Source organism: Propithecus coquereli, unplaced genomic scaffold (genome assembly GCF_000956105.1).
Source record: "Propithecus coquereli isolate 6110/MARCELLA unplaced genomic scaffold, Pcoq_1.0 Scaffold150, whole genome shotgun sequence".
Lineage (NCBI taxonomy): Eukaryota > Metazoa > Chordata > Mammalia > Primates > Indriidae > Propithecus > Propithecus coquereli.
The window spans coordinates 6,186,291-6,205,953 of record NW_012139414.1 but is presented as its reverse complement, the minus strand read 5'-3'; the positions used below and the strand labels follow the sequence as shown (position 1 = coordinate 6,205,953).

Here is a 19,663-nt window from a genome sequence, read left to right as displayed (position 1 = left end):
CAAAGCATTCTATTTCCTAGGCTTTCCTCATAAATTTCTTGATTAGTCTTTTGTCCTAACTGTTATTCATTGGCTCAAGCAGCAGGGACTAGAACATTTGCCTGTAAATGTTCTCAACCAACAACCCCTGGAAGTGGCTTTAGCACTGGGTGGATTCCAAGTTAGGCGAGACAAAGTCAAGCCTTTTGAGCCATTTTTCAAGGGAGCCATCAGATAAGTTAAAACAAGTAATTATAATTCTTTGTGAATTAGGTTCATTCTGGTACAGCCCTGGGAATGTGGCCTGTCATTTCGAGACCATTACTGACGTGGGGAGCAGAGAATAGGCTAAGTTAACAAACCACAAAGCTTCTTGTTCTCACCAAGATTCAGCCATTTTCCTTGAATAACTGCTTTCTGGGTGGCTGCAAGCTTTTGACCAATTTCCAGAATTCCAAAAAGTCAATTCCATTTTTCCAATTGTTTTATTGTTTTTGTGGAAAGGCAGAATTTTAGAGTTCCTTATATGCTGTTTTCACTGATGTCACTCTGTATTTAATCACTTCAAGTGGAATGTAGAAATCTTACAACCACATATGTCCCTTTATTCTCTCTTTTTATATCGTAGTTGTCTTATATATTCTACGTATTTTTGAATCTCCATCAGGTAATGTTATAATTGTTACTTTCATCTGCTAAACATTCCATAGAAGAATAGTCTATTACATTAAACCCAAGCATTTACATTTATGCTGTTTTCCTTCATTCCCAATGTTTCAGGTTTCCTTTTTGTATCATTCACCTTCTGTCTGAAAAACTTCATTTAACAATTCTTTTAGTGCAGATCTGCTGGCAATAAATTCTCTTGTTTCCCTGCATATGAGAATGTCTCTATTTCACCTTAATTCCTGAAGAATATTTCCACTGGATATAGAATTCTTGGTTAAACATTCTTTTCTTTCAGTACTTTCAAAATATTTTTCCACTTCCATCTGGCCTTCATGATTTCTCATGAGAAACCCACAATTATGTGAATCATGAGCTTACAGAATCTGTAGGTCTGTAAACGCAGATATTCCTTGACTTACAAGAAGTTATGTCCCTATAAGCCCATCCTAAGTTGAAAGTATCATTACATTGAAAATGCATTTAATACACCTAACCTACCAAGCATCATAGCTTAGCCTAGCCTACCTCAGACATGCTCAGAACACTTACATTAGCCTACAATTGGGCAAAATCATTTAACATGAGGATTAATGTATAATAAAGTATTTAATAGCTCATAAAATTTATTGAATGCTGTACTGAAAGTGAAAACCAGAATGGTTGTGTAGGTACCCAAAGAATGGTTTCTATTGAATGAATGTTGCCTTTGTACCATTGTAAAGTGAAAAAATCATAAATCAAATCATTGTAAGTTGGGGACCATTTGTATTTTTCAAAATTTGAGAAGTAAGTTTTTAGCTATCTCTTTAAATATTTTTTCTGCACCATATTTTTTTTCTTCTCCTTTGGGACTCTAATAACGTGAATATTATTAGCATCGTTCCCCAGTTCCTTGAGGCTATGTTTACTTTTTTCCAACTTTTTTTCCTTGGTGTTGTTCAGACTGCATGATTTCTATAGATCTATCTTCAAATTTCCTGGTTCTTTCCTTTGTTATGTCATGCAAAGCTCATTAAGTGTGGTGTTTTTTTTTTTATTATATTTTTAAGTTCTAAAACTTTCATATGGTCATTCTTTGTATCTTATATTTCTTTGCTGAGACTTTATATCTTTCCATTCTTTTCAAAAGTGTTCCCCCTTACTTCTTGGAGCATTTTATGACAGCCACTTTTTAAAGTATTTGTCAGATAATTCCAACGTCCATGTCGTCTTGGCATTGGCATGTGGTGGTTACCTTCTCCCAAATATATTAGCTTTTCTTGGTTCTCTGTATTTTGAGAATTTAGGATTGTATTCTGGACATTTTGAATATTTTGTTATGTGACTCGGGGTCTTATTTACATACTATGGACAGTGTTGATGTTTTTGTTTTGTTTTATCAGGCAATCAGCCTGCTTGGGTTCAGGCCTCAAGTTTGGACCAATTTTATTTTGGTTGTGTTTCCAATTTCAGATCCATTTTCAGTTTCATGGCTATTCGGATCTGTCCCATGTGTGACACCAGTGACTAGTTTGGCACTGAGGCCATTGTCTAATCTACTATTCAATTCTCAAAGTCTATAGATGTACTTTAAGGGTGGATTAATTTACTCATACGGGGTTGAACCCAAAAGTTTACAAACAACTCGAAGTAGTTATTTTAGCAAACTCTTCCCTATCCATCATTGTGTCAGCACTTTTCCATTTTCTTGGTAATCCTTTCTTGGTCCTCCAGCTAGAAAGTTGCAACTACAGTTACTCCAATCTGCTATATCATTTCTACAGTTGTGTCAGGGACAAATGAAAGAAGGACAGAGAGACAAGAAGCAACAGAAATTCTTCCCATTCTTTCGGGACCACGTATTATCTGATTGGAGAGGAAGATTCTCCTTCCTCAAAGTTTTAGGCTCTCATTGCACTACTGCTTCTGCTGCCACGGATGGTTTGGGGCTGGGGTGCAAGAGAATAGAGAAAAGGAAAAGAAAGAAAGAATCCTGGGGGATTTCCACACTCTGAGTATTAGGAAACTGCTCATCTATTCATCAAGCCAGAACTAGAGGAGTCTCCTGGAGCCTTCTCTGTTTTGCTAATGCCCATGTTCAAATTTTAGGGGGCACTGAATTCAGGCACCCAGAAATACCAGAGGAAAGAAATGGTAAACTCACCACCAGTTTGGTTGTCCTTTGAATTTTCATCTTCTTCTCCAATCTGCCTGCTAGTATTTATTTTTAGAGCTCTCAAATAGCTGCCTTGATTTTATGACTGCATTCAGGGGAAGAGAGGGTGCAGCATGTTTACTTCATCTTACCTGGAAGTAGAAGCCTAATCGATTGATTTTTAGAGAGAAATGCAAAGGCAATTCAGTAGAGAAAGCACAGTTTTATCAACAAAACCTGGTGAAACTACTGGATATCCATATGCAATGCACACATGTATATATACATATTATATACTTCAATCCATATATCTCACCATTTATAAAATTTAATTCAAAATGGATCATAGGCATAAATGTAAAGCATAAAATCATAAAACTTCTAGAGGGAAACACAGGATAAAATCTTTGTGACCTTGGGTTAGACAAATATTTTTAAATGTAACACCAAAAGCATGATTAATAAGAGAACAAATTAGTATCTTGGACTTCATCAAAATTAAGAACTCTCTTTTTGTTTTGTTTTGTTTTGTTTTGTTTTGTTTTGTTTTGAGACAGAGTCTCACTGTGTTCCCCGGGCTAGAGTGCCGTGGCGTCATCCTAGCTCACAGCAACCTCAAACTCCTGGGCTCAAGCGATCTTCCTGCCTCAGCCTCCTGAGTAGCTGGGACTACAGGCATGTGCCACCATGCCCGGCTAATTTTTTCTATATATTTTTAGTTGTCCAGCTAATTTCTTTCTATTTTTAGTAGAGACGGGGTCTCGCTCTTGCTCAGGCTGGTCTCGAACTCCTGAGCTCAAACAATCCGCCCGCCTCGGCCTCCCAGAGTGCTAGGATTACAGACATGAGCCGCCGCGCCCGGCCAAGAACTCTCTTTTTGAAAGACACTGTTAAGAAAAGGAAAAGACAAGACAGACTGAGAAAAAAAACTTGTAAATTGTACATCTTCTAAAGGACTTATATCTAAAACGTATGAAGATCTCTCCGAATTCAGTAATAAGGGAGAGAACCCAATTTAAAAATGAATACAAGATGTGAACAGAATATAAAAATGGGTAAAAGATATAAACCGAAAAAGATTTACAGATGATGAATAGGCACCTAAGAAGATATTCGACATCATCAATCCTTAGGGAAATGCAAATCCAAACTACACTGAGATGCCATAACATATCTATTAAAATGACCAAAATTAAAATGACTATACCAAGTGTTGGTGAAAAAATAAAGCCATTAGAACTCTCATACGCTGCTGGTAGGAATGAAAATACACACTTTCTTGACTTCCCTTTCCTCTCCAGACCAAGGTCCAAACTCCTCCATAGACAACGACTCCCCGTCGCCTGGTTCCAATGACTTCTCATCTCACACTATTTTTCACCATGAGTTCTCTCTGTCCTTCCACACAGCTGACTGTCATTTTGTTCTACCTGTGTGCCCAGTTCCCACCACCTCTGGGATGTTTCCCTGGTTCTTTTATCCTCAGGACTCTCCTCTCGCAGTCCCATCTTCGCACGAGTAATGATACTTATCCTCCGCATCTCAGCCCGTCACCACCTCCTCAGGGTAGCATCCGTTTCCTGGTGACTGCCCTGAGCAGCTCACATGCCCCCGTCAACTGCTTCTCTTTATAGAACTAATTAACTACATTCATTTATGAGATTTTTTGATTAATATCTGTTTCCCCCACTTCTTTCCCAAGTCAATCATTTCTTTGGTTGTTGTAAAATGGTGACTTTTAAATTTCTATTATTCCTTCTATATTTATTAGCTGGCATTCCTCTGCAAAAAAGAATTATCACTCCTTTCCTCCCTTTAAAAATATTTTTGGAATCACTATGGAGTTATGGATTCTGTTTACATTTTTTAATGAATGCAGAAAAAATTCTGAATGTGTTAATTCATTATTCAACTGGAATTTATAGAGTGCCAACTGTGCTTGTCACTGGGGATGTGACGGAACTTACATTCTGGTGGGGAAACAGCCATTAATCATATGATCACATAAATGAATGTAAACTTTCAGATGTAATTAGTTCTAGAAAGGGGAGCAGTTGACAGGGGTATATGAGCTGGTCAGGGCAGTCACCAAGAAATGGATGCTGCCCAGGGAGGTGATGACAGGCTGAGATCTGGAGGATGAGTGTCATTACTTCCTTGAAGACAGGGCTGTGGGTGGAGAGTCCTGAGCATAAAGGAACCCAGGGGAACATCGTGAAGGCAGTGGCAGCTGGGCACGGACAAAATGGAAGTCAGTGTGGAAGGACAGAGAGAACCTATGGTGAAAAATAGTGTGAGATGAGAAATCACTGGAATCATGCCACTGGGAGTTGTCTATGGAAGAATCTGGATCGTCATTTGGAGAGCAAAGGGAAGTCAAGGAAGTGCATTTTCTAGATGGAATGGTACCCAGACCAGATGAGTCTTTGAGAAAATCACCCTATGAGTGTGATGCCCAGAGACCCATCAGTAGGCCAGCAGAGAAGCTGATAGAGAGAGGACGATGACTTAGATAGAGTGCTCTATTGGCTATGGAGAGAAATCAACAGACCTGAGAAATGCGCAAGATACGAAACGAATGAGTCTCTGAGTGGTGGAGATATCCTGTATCTCCACTGGGAGGTGGTCACATGGGCGTATCACTCATCAAAAGTCATCAAATTGGTACACATAAGATCCAGGCACTTTGCTATATATAAATTTTACCTAAAAATAATATCTTGTCAAGTGAAAAACAAAGATGTAGAACAATGTGTACAATGTGGTGGTACCATTTGTATAGAGGAGCAGCAGATATATGTAAAATGCTTCCGGGAGGAAACACAGGAAAATAACAATGCTTGCCTGAGAGTGAACTATCTGGAAGACAGAAGGAGGGAGATGTTTTATTGAATATTGTTTTTCACTTTGAAATTTTGAACCATGTGATAGGACTCAGAGATGGATTGGAAATGAATCTGGGGAAGAGGAAGGTGCCAAGAATCACTCTGACGTGGTCTGGCTTCCGCAGTAGATGGTTATGCCAATTATTGCACTAAAATCTACAAATAAAAGGTATCAGATCCAGTGTGGAGCTCCTTGGAAACGGGGAGGAATGTGATCCAAAGCACGGAAGAGGGATCCGCCTGAGGCAAGGAGAGACTCAGGGCCTTCGAATGGGGAGAAGACAGGATGCCTGTGGATAAAGGTGATGGGTTTGTGTGGTTGGTAGCAGCAAACATTATTTTTACATATATCTTTGTACACTTTGCCTGTGATGGGTTTGAGGAGCAACAACAAATTGCACTTCTCTCTCCCCAGCTGAAAGTTTTTTAAAAGTTGGAATCAGGTCGATGGGGATCAAAATGCCAGCTTTATTACGAGGCACCCAGAATTAGATCATTTTCCAGTGGGCCAGCCGTGAGGAGTGATGGACAAATGCAAGGTTGAGACCAAACAGAGCCTTCTACAGGGAGGAATAGCCCAGCCTGGGAGGCAGAGCAAGAGGGTGGAGATCTCAATCCTTTTCCTTTTTCCATTTACTCGTCAAAGAAGTGAGTGAGGAAGTATAGAGAGATCAAGTGTCACGCTAATTGATACCAAGTCCACGTGAAAATTTGCAATCCAGGAAAGGAGGTTTCCTACCACTACACTTTCCCTCAGAATTCCTGTAAACATGTTTATTTCTTTACACCTCTGCCAACAGTGGGTTGCTGTGAATACTTTTAAAGTTTGCTTGTTGATTGGGCTAAAAATGTTACGTTGTTGTGGAGATTTTTTTCAACTACAGTGGCCTGGGCCTCACTTTCGTAGCTTCTGATTCAGTTGGTTTGGTGTGAGTCTCATTTGTGTATTTACAAGCATTCAAAACCTTCATTCCTGGTAATCATGTCATACAGCTAAGATCAAGGCAGCCCTGACGTTTGATTGTTGGTGTCAACAAATGCTTTTCTCTACCTTTGATCGGAAAGTGGCTTTATTTCTAATCCAATCTCCTCCCACTTCCATCAAAAAGCTGGGACAAATTAAAATTGGCAGTGCCTGGTCCCAAGAGGCCCCCTCCCCAGCCTCTCCTCTGCAGCTGATCAGAGGAGAAGGAGGACCTTGCTTATTCTGAGGTCCAGCCCTTCTCCGGATCTCCGCCTGGAGCGGGTGTATTGGGAGCAAGGCTCTGGGGCCCACAGCACCACACTGTGCTGGTTCTCCAGCTCAGGAATTGTGGTCAAAGCCTAGCATCTTATTTCATTTTGGTTCAAGTTGTGCTGTGTCTGGCAACAATTCTTTGGCATTTGTAGGACAAGGTTAAGGTTGTCTTGAAGTTTCAGCTTAGTTTTCATTTTAATTGTTAGTTCCTTTGTTGATTTTTGTAGGTTTCAGGGAGGAGGTTTGAAAAATGTCTCCTTACACTGTCATCTTTTCTGGAAGTCTCAACTTCTTTCCCTGAATTAAAAAAAAAATCCAAAAAACCAAAGCTCAGGAGTGTTTATGTTGAAAAGCAAAAATGTCTTGCTCTAAGCTTTCTCACATGCCCTGAAGCAACTAAGTTTAACCAGATCTGTTTCAATGTGCACAGACTAAATAATATGCTTCTTTTCTTATAGTTTTTAGATAATATATTTTGGTTTTCTTCTTTTACATCGTGGCTTATGTTCTACTTTTAGTTTTCTGATTATTTGCTATATCAGATTGGGCTAAGGTGTGCTTTTAATTTTAGTAGATTTTGCTTTATATATTTCCAGTCTACATTATGAGGTATATTCGGTTTTAGAAATGTTATGGCATCCAGTGAGATTGGCGCATATCATTATGAAATGCTTTTCTTTATCTCTAATAAAACCATTTTACCTTAAAAACTGCTTCGTTTGATATTAGTACAGCTGTGTCATCTCTCAGTGACCGTTTACGTGCTTCATTCTTTCACTTTGGACAATCCTGCGTCCTCATATTGAACATGTGTCTAGTGTCAGCAAAATCTAATTAGAAATTTTTATATTTGTATCGCATATAGCAATCTTTGTCTTGAGGTTAGAGTATATTTGGTACAGGTACTGTTGAATGCAGTTGCTGATTTATTTGGGTTTCGACTTCCAATCTTACTATTTAATTTCTGTTCATTTCATTTGTCCTATGTTCCCCTTTTTCTCCTTTCTTCCTTTTAATGGAATTAAGTGTTTTTATTATTCCATTTCCCCCTTGTTAGTTATACATTCTTTTATTATTCTGGTAGTGATAACCTTAGGGACGGCCATGTGTACCCTTGACCCACTGGTATATATCCTAAATTAGTGCGTTTATCATTTCGATGCAATGCAAGGACCTGAGCACACTTTGATTTCATTTGCTCTATACTCACCTTTTTGCGCGATTGTTTTCATGTATTTTATTTCTTCATGTATTAATGTTTAAAAGCCTACCAAAGATTACTAACATTTATTATTAGGTTAAGATATACTAGTTGTTATTTCGATTTATCTGCATATTTACCATTTCCACTGCTCTTTATTCTCTGTCTCCATTCCTTTATCTGAAACCATATTTTTTCTGCCTGAACAACTCACTATAGAAATTCTTTTACAATGGATGCTGATGACAAATTCTCTGTCTATATATTTAAGAATCTATTTACTTCACCTTTTAAAAAATTTCAACCATAATTTTTTTTTTTTTTTGAGACAGAGTCTCACTCTTTTTCCCGGGCTAGAGTGCCGTGGCGTCAGCCTAGCTCACAGCGACCTCACACTCCTGGGCTCCAGTGATCCTTCTGCCTCAGCCTCCTGAGTAGCTGGGACTACAGGCATGCGCCACCATGCCCGGCTAGTTTTTTCTATATATTTTTAGTTGTCCGATTAATTTCTTTCTATTTTTAGTAGAGACGGGGTCTCGCTCTTGCTCAGGCTGGTTTCGAACTCCTGAGCTCAAACAATCCGCCCGCCTCGGCCTCCCAGAGAGCTAGGATTACAGGCGTGAGCCACCGCGCCTGGCCAACCATAATTTTTTTACTTAACTTTCTTCTTTTTATTTTTAATTGACACATAAGGGTACATATTTTTGGGGTACGGTGTAATATTTTGATAATCTATACAGTGTGTAACGATCAAATCAGGGTGATTAGCATATCCATCACCTCATTTATCCTTTTTTTGTACAATCATACATTTTTTTGAGACGTTATGTTTTTCTTTATTTTTTCTTTTAAAATCAACTTTATTGAAGATAATTTACATACAATGAAATGCACCCATTTTAAATGTACAGTTGGATGAGGTTTGACAAGTATACAAACCTTTGTAACCATCACTATAATTAAGACATAAACATTTTCGTCAACCTAAAATGTTCCCTTGTGCCCCTTTGCTGTCAACCCGCTCTTGGCCCCAGGCATTCATCGATTTACTTTCTGTCACTACAGATTTGTTTTTCCTGTTCTAGAATTTCATAAGAATGAAATGATGGAGTACGTACGATGAATATTTTATCCCCGCCTGGTGTTTTTCTGTTCATTTTTTCAAAGACGTCTTTTGAGGAGTACAAGATTTTAAATTTGATAAAATCAAAATGATCACAGTTTTGCTTTATGATTTGTGCTTCTTGTGTCCTATTTCAGAAATTTTTGCTTACTGAAGTTTGCAAAAATTTTCTCCTTTGTTTTCTTTAGAAATTTTGTGGCTTTAATGTTTACATTTAGGTCTATAATCCATTTTGAGTTAATTTTTGTGTATGGGGAAAGGTAAACATCGAAGTTCATTTGTTTCACATCAATATCCAATTATTCTGGCACGATTTGATGAAAAGACTACCCTTCCCCTCATTAACTGAAATTAATTCAATTTGGCATCTTTGTGAAAAACCAATTGATCATAGGCATGTAGGGCTATTTCTAATCTATTTTGTTACTTTGATCTATATCTCTATCCGTGTGCCAAAACCACACTCTCTTGTATTGAAATCAGGTAGTCCTTTCCAATTTTCTTCTTTTAAAAAATTATTTTGGCTATTATATATTTTATGTACATGTAAATTTTTAAATCAACTTGTCAAACTTTGCAAAAAAGCTTGTTGGGATATTGATTGGGATTATGTTGAACCTATAGCTCAATTTGGGGAGAATTGACATCTTAAAAATATCAAAACTCTAATCCATTAACATGTCATATCTCTCACTTATTTTTGGTCTTCTTTATAATAATTACTCTCGGCAGTGTTTTGCAGTTTTTAGTCTATAGATCTTATATTGTTAAACTTATCCCTGACGTTTCATGTTTTTGATGTTATTGTGAATGGGACTGCTTTTAAAATTTCATTTTCCAGTTGTTTACTGTGCGTATTGATCTTATATTCTGTGACCTTGTTAAAGTCACTTATTAGTTCAAATAGCTTTTTTCTATGTATACAATCATGCTGACTTTCAATAAAACAGTTTTACTTCTTACTTACCAATCTGTATGTATTTTCTTTCTTTTTTATTGACTTATTTCACTGGCTGAAGCCTTCAACTGATGTTAAATAGAAGCCTTTTTCCTGCTTTTACAGGGAAAGCGTTCAATCTTGGACCATTTAGTACGACGGTGTTGTCAGTTTTCTATAGTACCTCTTATCAAGGTGAGAAAATTCCCCTCCAGTCCTAGTTTTCTAACAGTTTTCATCATGAATGGGTGTTGAATTTTTTCAAATACTCTTTATGCATGCATTAGGATGACTGTAATTTTTTTCTTCTATGAATAGGATAAATTATATTGATTCATTTTTTAGAATGTAGAATTTAAGCCAATCTTGCATGACTTTGAAAAACTCCACTATTGTCAAAATGTATTATCCTTTTTACATAGTGCTGGGTTCAGTTTTCTTAATGTATTAAGTTTTTTTGCATATATGCTCATTTGGTTTTTTTGTATTATCTCTATTTCATTTTGGTAACAGGGTATGACAGTGGCCTCATAAAATGAGTTGAGCTGTGTTCTGTCTATTTTATGAAAGGGTTTTATAAGAATAGTATTAGTCTTCATGAAATGTTTGTTAAGAATTCACCAGAAAAGCCATCTGGGCACAGAGTGATTTGTTTATGTTTCGGGGAGACAGGAGGTCATTCTTTATGAATTAAATTTTTAAAAAATATATAGGCTATTTGGATTTTCTATATCTTCTTGGATCTATTTTGTTAATTTGTGTTTTTCAAATAATTTTTCTATTTTGTCTAAATTATCAATTTTTTGGCATACAGTTGTTTATAATATTCCTTTGTTATTCTTTTTAATATCTTTAGGATCTATAGTGATGCCTCTTCTATCATGTTTGATCTTGGTAATTTGTGTTTTTGCTTTATTTTAAAATCAATTTAGCTAGAGATTTATTAATTTTATTGACATTTTTGTTGACTTTTTCTTTATCCACTTTCTAGTTCATTTATTTCTGCTATCTTTATTTTCTTCCTCCTATTTTCTTTCAATTTACTTTACTCTTCTTCTAGCTTCTTAAGTTGTAATCTTAGAACATTGGTTTCAAACCTTTCATCTTTTTCTAAAATAAGCATTTTAAGCTATAATTTTCCCTGTAAGCACTGTTTTAGCTGATCTCACAAATTTCAATACATTGTGCTTTCATTTCATTTACTTCAAAATATTTTTAAACTTCCTTTGTGACTTATTCTTTGACATATGCATTATACAAAACTATATTTTTAACTATAAAATATTGGGGAATTTTCCATGTGTCTTCTTATTATTGATTTCTAATTTAATTTCATTGTCAGAATGGAATTCAATTAGAGAAAGTTTTCTGTATGATTTCAAGTCCTTTAAAATTTATTAAGAATTGTTTTGTGGCAGAAGATATGATTTTTCTTTTATGTACAGTCCAAATGTACTTGAGAAGAGTGTGTTAATGTAGTGCTTTATGATTCAGTGTGGTCAAGTTGTTTGATAATGGTTTACACTCTTTAAATTAATGCAATTCACAATGTGTTTAGGTTTAAATCTACAATCTTGCCATTTCTTTTCTATTGGTCCCATTTCTTCCTTGTTCACTTTTCCCTTTTCATGCCTTTTTGGTATTATTTTTCAAATATTCTATTTAATCTCCTTTATTAATCTATTTGCTATACCTCTTTGTACCCTAGGGTTTTCAATACTTTCCTTCAAATATAACAGTCTGATGTCAAATAATGTTATACTACTTCGTGGATAAGTTACCTTTTAACAGTATATTTCCATTTTCTCCTTCCTTCTGTGCTATTGTTGCCATATATATTTTACTTATACAAATATTATAAATCCCATAAATGCAATGGTAGTATTCTTATTTTAAGCAGTCAACTACCTTTTCAAGAAAGTAAAAAATAATAAGACAAAACTTTTTATCATTACTCACATATTTACAGTTCCCAGGATTTATCATTCCTGCATTTTTACTGTCATTTACTTCAGGCTGACAACTATACATTTCTTTACTTTGTTTGTTTCAAAAACTATTTCACCTTCAAATTTAGAGACTATCTTGCTGATTGGAGAATTCTAGAAATTTTTGTTTTTGTTTTTTATTTCAGTATATTAAAGATATTCCATTTCTTCTGGCTTGCATTATTTCTCAAAAGAAGTTAATAGTATTTCTTCTCTTTGTTCTCCTAATGAAGTGTCTTTTTCCCCTGGATACTTTAAGATTTTTCTCTTTATCACTGTTTTTCAGCAATTCGATTATAAGAAAATAACCAAATTTGCTTCATGTGGTTTTTCTTGTATTTATCTTGCTCAGTGTAAGCTGAGTCACTTGGATCTGTATATTTATAGCTTTTATCAAATTTGGAAAATATTAGCTACTATTTATTCAAATACTTTTTTTCTGCCTAAACTTCCCAACACACATGCACACATATACACGCACACAAGCACATACACACACACACACACACACACTCGGTAGTAAAATTGAACATATGTTAGGTCACTTGATATTATCCCACTGGTCATCAAGGTTCTTTTCATTTTTTTTCCAGCCATTTTTCTTTTTCTGCCTCAGTTTCTATTATGTTTTCAAGTTCACTTATCTTTTTTCTACAAGATTTAATCTTACGTTAAGCCCTCAAATAACTTTTTCATATTAAATATACTTTTTTCAGCTCTAGAATTTTATTGGCTTCTTTTTAATGTTTCCATTCCATTTTTTTTTTAATTTTCTTCACATTTTCCTTTAAATCCTTGAACATATTTATAATAATTGTTTGAAAGCCCCTGGTCTGCTAATTCCATCACTGTTGTTATTTCCGCTTCTGTTTCTATGGACACAGTGAATGTTATGTTGTTAAGTTTCTGGATTTTGTTTTTGTCCTTTAAAGAATTTTGAAGTATTTTTGGTTAGGCAGATGAATTATTTGAGATTGACTTTGATACATTTGGTGTTTCGTTTTAAGCTTTGTTGGGGCAAGTCTTAGGATAGCCTTTACTCTAGAGCTGGTTCTGTCCTACTGCTAAAATGCAATCCACCTGGCAGTGCAACTATATCCCCCAAGCATTCAATGGGTTTCCTCATTCACCATCATCAGAATTTGAATGTTTCTCCAGTTCTTTCTTAGATCTATAAATTGTCCAACTTACAACACTTCACTAACTCTTCTTTGCCTTTGTATGCACATCTTAGTTATCAACCAGGAATTTAAAGGAATCCCTATGAAAAATTTTCCATTTCTTTATCTACAGAGTCCTCTTCTCTCCGGTTTTCTGCCCAGCAAATTCCAGCTACTTAAGCCTCTGTGAACTCTGCTCTCTGTTTCCTCAATTCAGTAAGACCACCGTGTTCTGCTTTGGTTTCCGTTCCCTCTGCACCAACACAGAAAATATCTGCAGACAGCTAGGCAATTGCAGGGCTCAGTTTGTTTCTTTCCTTACAGGGATCACAGTCCTGCACTGTCTGTTGTCCAATTACTAAAAACCGTTGTGTATTTGCTTAATTTCTAATTGCTAATGGTTAGAAGGAAACTGACTTGCAAGCAAAAATTGCTCAGCTTTGTTTTTAATGGGTATTCACTCCGTTCAGAATTTAGGTGGATAGTTATTTTTCTTTTAGCACACCAAAGATTATACCAATGGTTGTAAATTTCACTAGCTTTTATCATTTTTGTGGAGAAGTCATCTGTCAGGCTAATTGTTGTTCCTTTGAAAGTTTGTGTGTGTGTGCACACGTAAGAAGGAGAGGGGCCTGGCTGCCTTTAATACTTTGTCTTTGGTTTTTAGAAATGTAATTATGATTGCCTTTGTGTGACTTTTTGGGGTACATATCCTGCTTGGAGTTCATAGAATTTTCTGAATCTGTAGCTTAATATCTTAATGAGTTTTAGAAAATTCTCAGCCAATATTGTATCCAGCCCCTTCTTTTTCTCCTTTCCTTTTCAGGTTTCAGTTGCATGCGTGACTTTTCACTATGCTCTATGTATTTCTTAAGCTTGTCATTTATTTTCTTGAAAATTTATCATAATTGTTTTAATGTCTGTTTTACATAACTCCAATATCTGGATCACCTATGTCTTTAATTATCTGTGTTTTCCTCTCATTTTTCCTTAATTTTGTCCTTTCTCCTGGCATGCCTGTTAATTTTTGATGAAATGCCAGATGTTATATTTGAAAAATGGTAGTGACTCTACATGTTGTTCTCTCCCCTCAGAGAGATTTTCATTTTCATCTGGCAGACAGGGTGGGTGTAGATCGCTTTTTGCTAATCAGTTATTGAGGGAATTTGAGGCTGGCTTTGATTCTCCAAAGGTTTTTGGTTTGCCTTTCGTCTTAACGCACATAGGTTTTCAAGAGCATCAGCTGAAACCCTGGGGTATTTGTCAGTGCTCCATCTCCTTGGTAGGTTCTAGACTCCAATTTTCTTCCTATTGCCATTATGAGATTCCCGAGAATTCCCCTGCACTTTTTAGCGTCTTAGCTACTGCTTGGTTTCTTTGCCTTTCACCCCATGCAGCTTCAAAAAAGGCAAACGCCTTTAAGGGGAAAGTGGATCAGGATGATGCTTCTTCCACTTTTCGAAGGTTTCCTTTCCTTTGGAGTTTAATCTCTCCGATCCTGGCTGTCTTGGTAGCACCTGACTTTTTTCTTTCTCTACATGGGATGCTCTCAAAACCTCTGAGATATTACTTTCCTTTGGCATTTTGGCCCAATGCTACTTGGAAATCAGCTAATGCAAAGGCAGCAGAGAATATCGGGTTCACTCCAATAGCTTTCCCTTCTCTCTGGGTTCTTGGCCCCATTCTTCAGTTCTTAATCTTGATTCCATTTTTTTGGTTGTTAATATATGTTTTTGAGTACTTTTTTCATAAATAGTTAAAAAAAGCCATCTATTACTTAATTACCCATTTCATTAGGAAATATTTTTCTCTTTTATATATGATAACATCCTAACTCGATATGTAAGCCCTGGATGAGACCATTTTGCACCCTAAGTTTATTGGCTCATTTTTCTTCTGTTGTCTGGTGTTGTATATACTCCTGAAACCAATCTTGTTTTTTTTCCTTTGTTGACAACTTGTTTTGTTCTTGTCTAAATTTTTCTTTATTCTAGAAATTTCAAAAAATCAGCATGTGTGTCAATATAATCTCTTTCTATTAATAATCCTGTAGCAGAGTAAACCCTTAGTTGTTTTTATAAGGCAGAGATGTGTTATTCTTTTTGTAAGTATATACTATATATTTATTGCTTTGAAATAAAATTTATGTAGAACTTTTTTCTCATTTAGAAAAATGAAGTCAATATTAAAAATGTTTATTTAATAACATGCATACAATACATATCTAAAAAGTAGAAGTCCGGCCAAACTACTTTTCCAGAGTTAGTCAGTTAACAGAACATTTTAATTCTATTCTGTGCAAATATATTATGTGTACATGGAACACATATACAAAGTTTTCTTTTTCAAAAATGTCATACATGTTGTTTTGCAATTAGCTTTTTCTACTTTACAATATATTTTTTGACAATTTTCCAAGTTAGTAAATCATTCTGGTTATTTATTGCTGCATAACCAATCACTCTAAAACTAAGTGACGTAAAACAACAATTTATTACTGCCTCTTCTAGTTCTGCGGGTTGGGAATTCAGACAAAGCATGGCGGGAGTGGCTTATTTCTGCTCTACAATATCTGAGGCCTCCGCTGGGAAGATTCTTACAGCAGGGGCTGCAATAACTGTGGGCAGGGCAGATGCACCTCTCTCTCCCTTCCTCCCTCTCCCTCCCTCCCCCTCCCTCTCTTTCTCTCTCCCTCTCACTCCCTCTCTGTCTCTCCTCCATCATCTCCATTTTACTCCTTCCCTCCCATCACACGACTCTCCATGAATAATAGCTAGCTTGGGCTACCTTACAGCATGGTGACTTCAGGGTAATTGGACTTCTCACATGGTGACTCAGGGCTCTAAGAGAGTGTTCCAAAGGACAGCAAATGGAAGTTTTAAGTTTCTTAAGTCCTAGGCCTGGAAGCTTGCACAACATAACTTCTTTATCTGTTAAAGAAGTTATGGATCCTGTGTAGATTCAAGGGTAGGGAGATGTATGTAGACCTACAACTGTTGATGAGAAGAATGTTAAAGAATTCATGGCTATCTTCAACTCGCCATAGTAAAAGATTCACCTTTGGCAAAGAATTATTGACTTTCTTCCAACATCAAAAATACCCACAAACATCCCCAAACCTCAGAAAGTCTCATTTCATTGTGGCATCAGTTTTAGGCTTGAGGTCTTGGGTCACATCATCTAAAGTAGATTTAGGTAGGGAAGGAGGCACCCCAGGTGAAGTTCATGCCATTAGTTTTTTCATTTGGGGCCAGTTCTGCTTCTTGGCAATGATTCTCTGTGGCTTTTGGCTTCACCTTTTGGGCTCTTGGTTCTACTCTGAGTCATTCTTCCTTTCCCATAGGAGACAACTCATGTTTGCAGCCAGTGTTTTCCCCACAAAAGGAAAACCCTGTATGGGGAAACACTTACAAACCTCTTTAAAAATAGGCAGGTCTCTGTCTTTAGTCCCCTACAAGGCTTCTGAGGTACAATGTCTTTAAGCCCCCTAGAAGCTGTTTTAGGCATGCTCTTAAATATGTCTGAGGCCTTACTAGATGATCTTATGGCCCCATCCTTGACTTAGTCTTTATCCAGAGAGCAGAATTTGCTACCTTGGATTTGAAAGTTTTTTCCTGGAGATACCACAATGAGTAGCAGTAGTCCTTTCTAATCTAGCAAGTCCTGGTTCCTTTCTATTTCCTCCCAATTCTACTAAAAAATGCTGAATAGCTTCTTGTCTAATTAATCTCTCTCTGCTTATCTTTCATCATAGGCATCTAGAAAAATTCAGCTGGCTTTTTCTATTTTCTACTTGGAAATTGCCCTCGTCAGATCTGTGAGTTCATTAGGTATCCTTTCCATATATTACATTATTTCAGGCAGCAGTTTTGCTAACCGTGCTGCAAGGACATGACTCAGGTGCTCTTCTCTCCAGGGCACTTCTAATAAGTTTTCTTTCTCTGTGTTCTTTATGTCTTCTCCGAGAGTCTTCTGGAGGCTCTTGCAACTTTCATTAATAGTCTTTCAAGGCACTTGAAAGCTTTCACCCATTGCCCGATCCCAAAGCCAATGTTTTAAGTTGCTGTTACAGTAGCGCTCACTCTGCTTTCAGATACCAAATTTTGTTCTGGTTGTCTGTTGCTGCATAACAAACCACTCTAAAACCTCTAGCCACAAAGTAGAGCATGCGTATTGTGAAGAATCCAATGCATTCTATATTCTGCACTGTGATAGAATACATAAAAAACTTTACCCTCCAGCATATATGTACCCAAATGATTTTTCCTATTTCTGCCTATTTCTATTCAGAGTACAGTGGACCCTTTTATCACCCTCTACTCTTGGCTGTTTTGGGCACTTGAAGTAGATGTATTTATATGGACAGTAAAAGAAAAGAAGAAAAGAGAGAAGAATGGAAGAGGTAGTGGAGGGAATGACTTTGGCCATTCAGAAAGTGATTAGCACTGGTAAGGTAGCAATTGTCCAGGTGTCTGATTAGTGTAACTCTGAGTCCCAAAGCTACAGGCAGGTGGTAGAAGGAAGTCAAAGTCAACTCCTAGCTGTGTCCTGTCTTGTTCTAGGTTAGAGGGAGTACTTATGTCAAATGCAGCCACAAATGCATATAAAGGGAAGTGTCTCCCATTCACTTTGTTCTGTATTGACTTTAGCCTCCATTCTGTAATTGGTAAAAGATTTTCTTTGTCATCTTCATAGGCAGGAGCTGACACATTTTGACTATATATATTGAATAAAAGAGTAAGAATATCAAAGCCTGTAAACCTGAACCTCCTTACCCCGGAAGCCTCCCAATGGTCACAGCTGGTGAGGACCAAGAAGTATAGTTGGCATAATCACTGAAGTCTGCCATTCTGCTTCTCTAGTTCTTGAGGTCCTTTGAGCTTAGTGCCCTGGGGCAAAAGATCCTTGATTCACTCCCCTCCCCCCCCAAGGTAATGTCTTTGATGTGTGTTAACTACTTGCCAGTAATGACAACAGCCAACATTTATCCAAAGCTTACTTTATGCCTGGAACTGAGTTCACTGAGGGAACTGTTATAATAACCTCATGGGGTAGATCCTATAATTCTGCCCATTTTACAGATGGAGATGGTGATATTTATCAAGAACAAACTACTTGCCCAAATTCACACAGGCAGTAAGTGAGGGCAGAATGAGAGCTTTGGCCAGATGTGTCCCACTCTGGTTATGTGGGTGACCCCTGCATTTTACCAGGAACTCCATGTGTGTATATGCACATGCCAAAGGGCTTTGGTGACCCAGTTGTCATCCAGAAGGCGACAAAACAATTGCTCACAGAGATAATAGATTGTTAGAAGATGTAGCTTTCATCCAAACTAAGGGAATGATCATACAGAGATCCCACCAACTCTATTCACTTGGCTGTGACCCTTTATGGAAACCCCTGGAAATCCCTTTATGTACATCTCTACACTAGGTATATAAACTCAGCTAGTGGCTCAAGAAGGTTATAAGATAATCTGGGAGGTAGGGTCTGCATAAGGAAACATAGTAATAATACAGGGTAGTAAATGCCAAATGCCAAAGGTGTGGTACCTACCATGAGTGCGTCAGGGACTCAGAACTCATGCCCAGGCCACAAGCCAGAAGGCACAGACCCAAAGGGGACCCTGACTGTGCTGCTGGCTGGCAGTGAAAATACCCAAACTCCCTTGGCAGCTGAACCAGTCAGCAGAGAGGTGATTGCAAGCTCTTTGAATGAGAGTCTTATAGCGGCGTTGCCTTTGTTCCCGATTGGTGTGAGAATCTTCACATACACCTTTTCTTTGATTCTGGGAATTGGAGGAATTTGACTGGTGAGCAGTCTGTCTGCCACCTAGAAGGGGCAGGAAACTGGGGACCCAGCAAAGGAGAGTGCTGTAAGGAAAGACTAGCCTGCTCCAGCTAGTGGGTTGCTCCTTCTCCCTTGGCACACCCTTGGGAGTACCAGAAAGGGACTGGCAGGTGTCTGACTCTGTCTATGGGACAGCCTGAGGTCCATCTTGGTGTTTTGATTCTTTCTTTTTCTTGCCAACACCAACCTTGGTTGTACTGTGTATTCTGTCAGCTTCTGGGCACAAGGGAGGCAGACAGGTGGGGACCAGGAAAGGTTACTGGAGACTAGAAGCAAACGTGTTGCCCTTGAGGCATGGGGCCAGGGAGAAAGGGATCTGCCTGGGTATGAACTCGGCAGAGGTCAGCGCTGGGGCAGGCTGCAGACAGTCTGCAAGATTTCCAGCGGACACCTGTGTCCAAGCGCCCTCTCTCCCTCATCAAATCCATTCCATGACCTTGGAAGAAGTGGGGGCCACTCCACGTGTTCTCAGGCTCCAGGGGCGTGGGATCAGAGGT

The 19,663-nt window shown here is 37.6% G+C and overlaps 1 protein-coding gene across 2 annotated transcripts in view; it reads left to right on the top strand.

The window, feature by feature from the left end:
- The window catches only part of CALN1 (calneuron 1), a 476,732-nt gene that overhangs the window by 54,997 nt on the left and 402,072 nt on the right, over positions 1–19,663 (top strand). The gene's annotated exons all lie outside the window — the stretch shown is intronic.